The 9,386-nt window shown below is 35.8% G+C and overlaps 1 long non-coding RNA gene across 1 annotated transcript in view; it reads right to left on the bottom strand.

The window, feature by feature from the left end:
• Positions 1 to 3,195, bottom strand: part of LOC128248552 (uncharacterized) — a 188,851-nt gene extending 185,656 nt beyond the window's left edge. Inside the window, exon 1 of the long non-coding RNA XR_008264724.1 lies at positions 3,109 to 3,195. This is a non-coding gene — a long non-coding RNA (uncharacterized LOC128248552). The remainder of the gene's footprint in view (positions 1 to 3,108) is intronic.
• Positions 3,196 to 9,386: the final 6,191 nt, after the last annotated feature.

The raw sequence follows: 9,386 nt of genomic DNA, 5'->3' as shown, positions 1-9,386 counted from the left end.
GTGTGTGTGTGTGTGTGTGTGTGTATACATACATACATGCATACATATGAGAGAGAAAGATGATTATACCTGTATTTTTGCCCATATGTGCGTACGCATATGTATATGACCTTTAATTAATCATGTGACCTGCCGTAAAGCAAATTTTATAAGCAATTAACAGCAATGACCGCTCTCACACATACAAATTCACTGTCTCTCTCTCTCTAGCTATCAGTATTAAGTGGGTAATATGGCTGAACATCATATTTGCAAACAATGATTGTACAGTATAGTTGGACAAACATTTCTTTCACATGCATTTAAACTTTATGGTATTGTGGATAACATTAGCTGGTGGATATATTTCACTTACACCTCACTTCTCTCCCCTTCTGAATCTTGATCTTTATGAGCGTGTATATGTCTGTGTGTGTGTGCGAGCACATGTGATGGAGGGGGAAAGGGGAAGGGGGAGAGTGAGAGAGATGAAGAGAGAGAGTGAGAGAGAGAGAAAGCGAGAATAAGATCAAAATTTGATGGTAGCTAAGAAACTAACGTGATTATCACTACACTTCAGTAAATAAATAGTAGAATGAAATATAATATGTAATATTTTGACTGAATTTTCCAGCTTGCACTCACTAATTATAGTAAATATAAAATATCAAGCAAGTGCAGAAAAAATAATCATGTATTCAACCAATATAAAATTAATTATCTTCTTATCAAATACCATCAGAGAAAACCGGCATAAATTTTGCCACAATTAGACGTAATTTGTGTTCAGTATTCTCAAGCAACTATTGGACTTGAAGGATCTGCTGGCATTTTGTAACACAGACAAGATATAACACGGATTTCAATAACACAGAAATGGAAGTCTGTCAGTATAATTAAATAAACATACCCCTTTTATGAAAATTCTCCTGCTTGTGCTGTTGATATTGATTTCATGTGCTGAACCCCACCTCACACTCAATAGAATGTATAAGAATAAGTCGTCAGACGCAGCGAAAAATGCAGATGTAGCGTTCATGATTCTTCGCATAATGTGTGAATGCATTTTATTGCACTCGTACAATAGAGATAGTATTACATCGGGTTAATAGGAATAGCAATGAAATCTATCTCCTTCAGCAGTGGTTTTGATAGTTTGAGAAAGCAGAGATGCTTTAAATTCTGTAGAAAACACATAGAGCTGGCTATTGTTTATAAAAAAAGTAAGAAGTTGTGGTTTTTTAATAGCGATCTTTTTGTTGTTGCTTTTCAAATTAATTTTTATCACTAATTTTTATCACTAATTTTTATCTCGCCCTTGGTCTTCTCGAGCTTTTCTTCCAAGATGCTAAGCCAGTGGATCATATTTTATACATAAATAACTGTTGTAATTCTTTTACCGAAAACAACATCAAAGTAAAGCAAATTAATGCAATGGGTCATACATTAGGGATAACTGCATCAGAAACTGTTCTGAAGTGATACTTCTGCTTCTCCCAGATCTAATTTCATCTTTCAATTCTCCCTTTTTCTTTTAATATGATGATACAGTGTTCCGAAGTTTTCTCTGCACTACTGTAATTGTTTGGAAAACGCTAACTGCTCACCAACTTCTCCACATAGGGTTTAATTTGGATAATTTTATTGTTGTTTAAAGACACATTCAGACATGTTTATTTTTTTATACTTAGAAATTAGCGTCTGTAAACAGGATATAATTAACCTAACATCCTTGAAAATAATTCCCAAAACACCTACTGCAGATTTTAGTCTGTGAGGAAGACATTGTCAAATTATCACAGTAGTGTAATATATGTTTGAAAAGTGTGGCACCTCAGGCTTGATGCCAAGTATTAAAGTCGTTCTATCTCCTAAAAGTGTTACAAGCATCTGTTTCAAGTAAACGTTATCAAAACCGATGATTGATATAGAATTGAAGCAATAGGCAAACATTTTAAAGGAAGCAGTTTCATAAAAAAAATTTTATGCGCCCTTTTAAAGCCTAGCCAGGCTCATGGGCTCAATTTCCTGGTTTCTATGGCGTATGTGTCCCCCCCCCCCCCAGCTGGACGGGACGCCAGTCCATCGCAGCGTTACTCAAAAAACAGGAAGAAAGAATGAGAGAAAGTTGGGGCGAAAGAGTACAACAGGGGTAGCCACCACCCCCAGCCGGAGCCTCGTGGGGTTTTAGGTGTTTCCGCTCAATAAACACGCACAATGCCCGGTTTGGTAATCAAAACCGCAATCCTCTGACCGCGAGTCCGTTGCCCTAACCACTCGACCATTTCGCGTCCACGTTTCATTTAAATAACAATAAATAAAACATAAGAGTGACCACTTCTTTGTATTTTTCTTATATCAAATAAACTGTTGCGGAAGGCATATTGTGCAGGCTTAATGATTTACCAAAAGGGCATAGAAATTTTGCCACTTACCAGTTTAATGTGCAGATTAAATCTCTATTTTCGTATTAACCGCTATGGGATTAGTGCCACAAGGCCAGCAAGATCGAGGCAGGTGAGTAAGTCGAATAGATCGACCACAGTGTTCAACTGAAACTTATTTTGTTGTTGTTATTGTTGGCACTCCGTCGCTTACGACGTCGAGGGTTCCAGTTGATCCGATCAACGGAACAGCCTGCTCGTGAAATTAACGTGCAGGTGGCTGAGCACTCCAAAGACACGTGTACATTTAACCTAGTTTTCAGGGATATTCAGCGTGACACAGTGTGACAAGGCTGGCCCTTTGACATACAGGTACAACAGAAACAGGAAGTAAGAGTGAATGAAAGTTGTGGTGGAAGAGTACAATAAACACACCCAACGCCCGGTCTGGGAATCGAAACCACGATCCTATGACCGCGAGTCCGCTGCCGTAACCACTGGGCCATTGCGCCTCCACAGAAACGTATTTTATCAATCGCGAAAGGTGCAATTGACTTCGGCAGAATTTGAACTCAGAACGTAACGACAGACGAAATGTCGCGAAGCATTTAACCCGGTATGCTAATGATTCTGCCAACTGCAACTTAATCCGATTCCTATGTTGATGCAAATCTTCTTTTGCTGTTCCACTAAGCAAAAACTGATCGGAGTAATGTCTGATATTTTAAAGTAATTAAGAACTTACCTTTAGAAACAAAGTATTTATAATGTCATATAATATTCTATTATCACTTTCACTAGCTATGTTTTTCCTCACTTATAGCAGTCGCTTGAGGTGTGGAAAGTCTGCAATGATAAGTTTCAAGAATCTATTACTTTTGGTTTCGTAATAGGATACTTCGTGCATTTCCCACCCATGTGACAACATCGAATCCTCAAAAATGAAATGTTTCAGGTTGCTTTTGTATGCATATCATTTACATCTTTATTCATCATCCTTGAACTAAAATACTTTCATTTTCCTTTCTTCACTTAAATTGTATATAAACCCTTGAACAGAGTGAAAAGCCTGACATCGGAATATCATTACTTTCACATGTGTGTTAGAATCCAGTTAGAAAATGTGAGCTAGAAACACGTGACAGAATGATTCTGTTACATTTCCTATTCGCAGTTTCTTATATCCCATAATTATTAGACACCTATACCCGTTCACCAGAGAAACCAGCTAATGCTGTTTGCTTAGAAGCCAAGTGAAGGACTTCCTTTCGTATAAGCGAGCAATATAGATTACCACGTCCATCATAGATATAAACTTATTAATGATCTATGCAACCAACTCTGTCATGCAGTGTATTGGGATTGAAAACGTGAGAAAATATTCCTATGTTAGATATATCATCCTTCAAATCGGTGTCCATAAATATATTTTTGTCTCATATAACATCCTCAGTACTGATATTCAGAACAATATTTCACGGAAAATGTTTTGATCACAAAACGTTGTTTCTTCAAATATATCATACATGTTTCTTCTTGTTACTATTGGTAAAGCAACGATTTCTAAAATGCTGTATATTCAGAAGCTATAATGTTTAAAAATACGATTGGAAAATATATACATACACATATGCATACATACGTACATATATATATATATATATATATATATACATATATATATGTATGTATGTATATATGTATACATGCATATATGCATACAAACACACACAGATACATACAACCATACATATATGCATGCATACACACATATATACATAAATGCTTGCATTCATACATACATATATACATACATATATACATAGGGGGGAGAATATACAAAAAATAACAACAGACGAGGACAGGTGGTGTAAATAACAAAAGTATATATTAGTATGACGCTCGGGAATACGGAAAGTCTTTGACGTTTCGAGCTACGCTCTTCAACAGAAAGGATACGGAGACAAGGAGAAAAACACGGAGAAAAAAAATTGAATAGTGTTCGCATACATACTTACTTACTCTTTTACTCTTTTATTTGTTTCAGTCCTTTGACTGCGGCCATGCTGGAGCACCGCCTTTATTAATTACTTAATTAATTAATTAATTAGTTAATTACTTCGCAAGTTGCAAAATTTATGTTTTTGTGCTCACGTCTAGTCAGCCAATTTTGTCATGGACTGGTAGCTGGAATAAAGAGCCAACGTGAAATTTTGCGTTAAACTTGGGAAGTCTGCTACAAAGACATTGAGAAAGATTCGGCAAGAAGTGATGGGCTGTATGCAATATTTTAAGAGGCACAGACGCTTCAAAATCGGGAAAGCATATCTAAAAGAGGATGAGTGATCTGGAAGAACTGTCACGAGCGTAAACCCCAGAAATGTGGAGAAAATTCATGACCATGTGCATGAGAATCGTCGGACTTTAATTAAGGACGTTTGACGGGTTTATGAAAAGTCATTCGCAACATCGATCGGTACTTTGGAGCACGAAGAGTTAGTTTATTCACGACGACAATGCATGCTGTGATCTAGCTCTCCTCACTCGTGAGCTTTTCGCCAAAAAACAACAGGGTACCGCTTCAGCACCAGCCCTATTCACCGAATTTAATACCTGCGTACTTCCATCTCTTCCTCAAGCGGAAAATGTAGTTCAAAGGTCACCGTCTTAACACCGTTTTCAAGATCAAAAGTGAATCGCAGAAGAATCTCGACTGGTGTACGTTAAACGAGTTCGAGGCTGGATCACACAAGTGGCGGGAATGGTGGGACCGGTGAATTGTTGCGGAAGGTGACTATTTCGAAGGAGATTATGCTAAAACTTGGGCAAATAAGCTATCTTTTTCATTTAACATTTTAACGTAACTATTCCGGGAACCTTTTGATAACATCTTTCTCTCTCTCTCTTTCTCTCTCTCTTTCTTGATATATATATATATATATATATATATATATATATATATATAGAGAGAGAGAGAGAGAGAGAGAGCTCTGCAACTTTCACTATCGTCGAACTTGAAAATTTGAAGTTGGAATATTATATTGATCTATTCAGACATGATTTTTGAACTCGTCGCCCTGAGGTCGGCTCATTTCCCCAACATTCTATTCTCATAAACAATTTGATTGACATTTATTGCATCCATTAAACTTTAGACGATGCAGCCAGATCTATAACTTATCTATTGAACGATCTCATTATTTCAACGTCTAATAAATGAGGTTACACTCAATACGGGTTTGACCTACGTTGGTATTAGATTTTATTATGTTTTGACAGTAGTTTTTAAATAGTTGATGTTTACAAATACCTAGGAGGTTTAAGGAAGTAAATTTCTGCATCACGTGACTAAGTTGTGTGCTTTTAATTCTTGTAAATATTGACACTTATTTTTCTAAGCTGTCAATAGATTTATCGCTGTTTCATCTTTCAGCGAAGACAGCGAAAATCTTACTGGGTCTTCGACACTTGTAGAAGTAAAGGCGAACAGATTATCAAACCAAAGATCTGCCTGGTATACTTGCAACAAATTGGGTTCCCATGAAGTCAATTAATATGCCTCATGGAGTCGAAATGAGTGAAGGATTAAGTCTGCTATACATAACTGGGGTACTATTTACTATAAAGTAGCATGGTGATAATGTATAAATATTCCATATTCTCTCTCTCTCTCTCTCTCTCTCTCTCTCTCTCTCGGTTGTCAAGCAATGTTGGGGTGGGGTGGGGGACAAACACAAACACACAAACATACACACCCACAGACATATATATATATATATATATATATATATATATATATATACATTTATAGGACGGGCTTCTTTCAGTTTTCGTCTACCAAATCCACTCACAAGGCTTTGGTCAGCCCGAGGCTATAGTAGAAGACACTTGCACAAGGTGCCACACAGTGGGGCTGAATCCGGAACCATGTTTGTTGGTAAGCAAGCTACTTACCACACAGCCACTCCTACGCCTAGTTATGTAAAATAAATTTCCTTAAGATGCTTTTAACATCATAAACACAAAGGACAGCTTGTGGAGGTTAGTAAAATGTGTACCGTAAATAAAATACAATACTATTCATTGATAAAATATTGGTTTCAAATTTTAACACAACTCCAACAATTTGGGAGGAGTGGAGAAGTCGAGTAAAGATGAAAGGCAAAGTCGAATTCCGTGGAATTTGAATTCAGGACGAAGTGACGGAAGAAATGCCGCTTATTACTTTGTCCAGCGTACTAAGGGTTTTGCCGTCAAGCCACCTTTGTATTCATTGATAATATATTGGTTTCAAATTTCAGCACAAGGCCAGTATTTTCGGTGGAGATGCTATGTCGATTACATCGATCAACTGGTACTTATTTTATCAACCCCGAAAGGATGAAAAGCAAAGTCAAACTCGGAAGAATTTGAACTTAAAAACGGACGAAATCCCACAATGCAAAGACGGACTAAACGCCATTAAGCGTTTTGTCCGGCGTGCTAACTATTCTATTTGCTGACCTTATTCATTAATAATATATTGATATTATTCTGTGCACAACAACTTAGAAACAACTTAGAGCGCGTTTCTTCAACTCATCAGCGAAGCCTAATCTTCGCGGTACTTACTGACATGCTGATGTATAAATCATCAAATGGGTTAAAACATTTATAAATTTGTTAGATGTATGTTTTTCATGCTGCCTGTTCAGATTAGACAGATTGCTGTTCTGTAAATAGGAAAATAAAAAAATAAAGAAAACTCAAATAATTCTGCATTGATTTTAGTATCAGTTGCTTACATTTGTATTGAGATGCCTTAATGAATACTGCCTATTTTAGTACTAAGATGTTTACTAGTTAGATATATAAATTATTCGGCTGTTATATAGTAGTGACCTTTACTTTAGCAATGTAGAGGACTGGAAGGTTAATTAGCTTTAAGTAAATTGATGGTTAAATCATGTTGGTGTAAACACGATGTAGTCGATAATTTTGGTTAGGGATTGCCACACTAAAAATGCTAGTTTTTATGCATGTTAGAAAGTACGAATATATATTATGATGTTCCATTATTACAAATAAATCGGTTGCGAGCTGGCAGAATTGCCAGCAAGCCGGGAAGAAAATTTTGCGGCACGTATTCTGACTTTATCTTCTGAGTTCAAATAGCGCTAGTGTCGATTTAGACTTTTATCTTTCTGAGGACGATAAAATATGTACCAGTCAGGTGTGGGGGTCGATGTAATCGACTAACCCCCACCCAACGAAATTTATGTGTTGTGTCTCTAGTTGAAAGGATTATTACAAATAGGACCAACATTCTTTACGTGAAGAAATTTGATGATGTAATGAGGAAGTATGATGTGATGAAGCTATTAGATTTTTAATATATTGACTGCAGATAAAATGTGTAGTCAACAGCAGGTAATAACCAGGGTTATGCAAACTGTGTACTTTGTTTCTCACGAGCAGAAATAATCTCTTAAAATTAGCCACAGGATCAGCTTTTTTTAAGGGATCAGTCGTGGGGATCAAGAGCAAAGTTGACTGCGGCATTATTTGAAATTTCAACGTAAGAACTGAAAGAAATGGCACAACGATAATTTAACTACTCCTCTTGTGGAAAAGAAATGATAAAAGGATAGATTTAGAATAAGAATTTGCACTTTAATACTTAGACATTTTTGCATTTCTTAATTTCCTTCTATTGCGTACTACATTGCTCAGATACAAATAAATTAAATAATAAAGCTCTATAGACTGTGTATCACGCTTTATTACAGGTCAATTCTTTTGTTGATATTTTGGGTATTAAGCATTGCAAAAACGTGAACCTTGGTCCACTGAAAGATCCTAGGTACGTACGTACGCAGTGAACATTTCAATTGTATTGATAGTCTACATACAAAGTTATGTTGAGTTATGCAATTTGAGGTGCTTTCAATACCACTACTAACCAAAATGTTCGTATAAACATTAACCTATAAACAATAATCTAAGCCTAAAATAATAACTCACAACGTATACAGTACAATCACTATCACAGCCTAAGAACATAAGCTATTCACAAATTATATAGTACAAATGGAATAATTTGTAACTATATGAATATGAATATTACATTTTTCCTTAACTTAAATAGTGAGTTCGTCATTTGAAATTCAAAATATCATTAACTTATTAATGAAAAAAGAACAAATTACTGAAATTGATAAATCATTAAACACATAAAAATTAGATTATCTACGGTACCAATGTAATATGTTAATTATTAATAAAATACATCAGTTTGTAATCAAACATAACCACGTTCAACATTAACTTTGGTATAAAAATCACAAGTGAATCTTTTAAAAATCGATAGTTTGAAAATGCTGGCAAGAGAATTTTAGCATATCAATGGACGTCTTAATAAACATTTAAGACAGGAAGGCGATATCAATGATTTAATGAATAAGCTATCTTAGAGTTTTTATTAAGATGTCTAAAATAAGACAATTTATCCTTCTATAAGCCCTAATATTAATACTTTCAAATTTCAGCACAAGGCCGACCTAAAAATTAATATATCATGTTGTCTGCTCCTCTCATCACATATGCCTGTCAATCATGGACTAGAATAATATTGATTATGTTAATCAACCTCTAAGCCACATCACAAAGCTGCAAGGATAAAAAAAAAAGACATCATGCATTTCGTCGTACAATGTACCCCGGATACAGTGCACAAGGAAATTCAATTTGTCAGATTAAATTACATTTAAAGTTTCAAAATATGAGTGCTAACTTGTAAATCTTTCAACTGCGTCGATGAATAATTTTAAATTAATCCAAGATGGATTTACTTCACATATCCCGGCAACCTGCATATTATTAAACACACACTTTCTCTCTCTCTCTCTCTCTCTCTCTCTCTCTCTCTCTCTCTCTCTCTCTCTCTCTCTCTCTCTCTCTCTCCCTCTCTCTCTCTCTCTCACTCACTCACTCGCTCACTTACTCACTCGCTCACTCACTTGCTTTCTCTTTCTCTGTATCGAT

Source organism: Octopus bimaculoides, chromosome 8 (genome assembly GCF_001194135.2).
Source record: "Octopus bimaculoides isolate UCB-OBI-ISO-001 chromosome 8, ASM119413v2, whole genome shotgun sequence".
Classification (NCBI taxonomy): domain Eukaryota; kingdom Metazoa; phylum Mollusca; class Cephalopoda; order Octopoda; family Octopodidae; genus Octopus; species Octopus bimaculoides.
This window is presented reverse-complemented; position numbering and strand designations above follow the sequence as displayed.